Raw genomic sequence first — 2,627 nt, 5'->3', positions numbered from 1 at the left:
AGCAGATTTTCAGTGTCTTTTCTCTCTATCCCTCTTTTCCTCGATTTTTCTTTCCCTCTCCTTCTGTTAACTCTCTTCCCAACTTCTCTTTAGTCATATTGTTTCTCTTTTCTGTCCTCGAGTTCTGTCCTTTCTGATTGTAATAACTTCAAATAAAAATAAATTATAAAGAGCAAATAAACTATGACAATCAAGTGGACCAATATAGCAAAAGGTCCACTTGAAATAATATAAAACTAAAGTAAAACAAAATAAATGAAGACAAAATAAACAGCTGTAGAAAAAAGCAAATAAAACATTAATGCCTTGACAAACTGCTAAAATACACCACATGCAAATACAACCAGTTCTACACAAGTCTGCACCAGTTCCAGTAAAGACAAGCTTATGCTTGCCACAGTAAAGTAGCAGTGCAAATCCTATTCAAAGCAAAACAAGCAAGCAGAGCATGGCTATTAAAGGTTTCACTGTGAAGCAAGATTCATAAAAAAAGTTCTGTGTCACAGAGGTGGCTGCCTTTTTTACAAGGGAGAAGTTGATCATGGTACTGCATGTTAGTGCAGTTCATAATGAAGTCATGAACCAATAATTTTTGATTACACAGGACTCATAAACAAAGGTTAAACTATAAAACAAAATTACTGCAGAATTTAAGGAAGGTATAAAAACAAAGAAACAAAATCAACAAACCTTCAAAGAGGGAAAATGTGAAGGAGGACATGACAAAAGGCAGAGGGAAACTGAAAACTTAAATATAAATAATGGATAATGAGAGGATATAAAACTTGAACCAAAGTACAAGAGAAAAAAACAGAAAAAGTCAGATAGGAAAAGAAACTCAAACTTGACCCTGTAGACTGTGACAGTAATAATGTTTTGCTTTTTTATTTTTTTGAAGAACATGAGTAACAAACAATAACTAAATCAACATTGCAAGGCAGGACATGTTATCACTGCACGTTCCTGTGTTTTTGTTATTCATGTTGTGGGTTCAAGGTGATTCTTTTTAATCATGTTTTTGTGTGCTATATCCACACCTGTAATCACACCTCTCAACATGGCTCTACTTTTTTCCCTTAAACCTCCACCCAAGTTCTTAGAACTCTCATTGTACTACGCCCTTCTTAGTAGGAGGAACGTTTTTAGAAAGTCCCAGAACAGTATGTCAAGTCTTATTATGGGTGTGTGAACATGTTGTTGCAATGAGCATGATTTGTAAATAAATCCAGGCTAAGAGTGCCAGTTTAGTTCATGGTGTGAATAGGCAATAAGGCAGAAATGTAGTGTCCCTGGTCCTAGTCCCACTCTGCACCTAGTCCCTAATCCAAGGTAATGCAATTCCTTTTGAGTTATAACATTGACAAGATTCTCAGAAAAACAATAACTGTGATCTTGACCTTGAGGTGAAGCTGAATATTTTTGCTTTGAGATCAACGTCGGCGTAATTTGAACTTGTCTGGGCCGGACCTTATGCTGCCAGAACCACGACAAAGACTCCGGTAAGGTGGGGGGGTTGTGCTTAATCTGGACCAAAAGCTGGCCTTTTACTGCTCCTCAAATTGATTACACAGAACATCCTATGAATTGTGTCTAAACTGATCATATCTCTGCTTTGTTTGATATGTAAGAAAGATTTTGTCAATGAAATGTCTCACGGTGACATCAGCATGACGCATGAGGATGAGACAAAAGTTTCCAGTTCAAGACGTTTCTGCACCACACCTGACAACATGTCTTTGTGTCATTATGTTCTTAACTTTCCTCCTGTTCCAGTAAAGCAGAAATGCTGACTTGAGACTTGCAAATGCGGATGTGGTATTGTAAAGTGATTCATTTAGACTTTAGATAGCTCATGGAAAGACACATGATGCAGACAGAGCAGACATGGAATAAAACGTAAAGAGAGGAACGACACAGGAGACAGTGATGAGACAGAGACAAGAAAACACCAACTAGGGAGGAAAACAAAACAGAGATGGAGACCGAGAGAGAATCAGTAACAGAGGAGGAGGACGATTTCACGCGAGAAATGATTACTTAATGATTTGGCTATCCTTTCTTTAGGGGTACATTGTCCGTTGTCTTCACATTATACAACATTACGAGGTAGCTTAAGGCAACTCATGAGCAGACAAAGGAGAAACATCAGTTCAAATAGATACAGTGCATAGTTACTTTTGTACTTTACATTAATGCAGATCCATTTCTGCAGCTTCTCTACTGTTTGCCGAATAAAGAGCAGACAACTGAGCTGAGACAGACTCCATGATCAGCCACTGCTCTTATTAAAGCCCATGTTACACTACTGGAGATTCAGACTGACTATAATCAACGTGATTGCAGACAATAAAATTATGGACACCTTAGGCACACAGTTCTGGCACTGAAGTCCCCAGCTCTATGGTGTACAACCTTTATGTTTACAAATGACAGCCAATCAGAAGAAAGTTATCTTAAATGGAGGGGGAAAGGAGCTGAAAGGGCTTGTTTCAGAGTGTTGAAGAAACAAGAGACTGCACTGGGGTCGAATAAGAGATAAAAATAGGATTATTTATAACTATGAATCACACAAAACTACTTTAGAAGGGGCCAAGAATAAAAATACAGAGCTGAAAAGGAGCACAATA

Source organism: Rhamphochromis longiceps, linkage group LG22, assembly GCF_057381845.1.
Source record: "Rhamphochromis longiceps isolate RC_006_pf linkage group LG22, R_longiceps_female_GT1.1, whole genome shotgun sequence".
Classification (NCBI taxonomy): Eukaryota; Metazoa; Chordata; class Actinopteri; order Cichliformes; family Cichlidae; genus Rhamphochromis; species Rhamphochromis longiceps.
The sequence above is the reverse complement of the archived record's forward strand: the minus strand, read 5'-3'. Positions refer to the sequence as shown.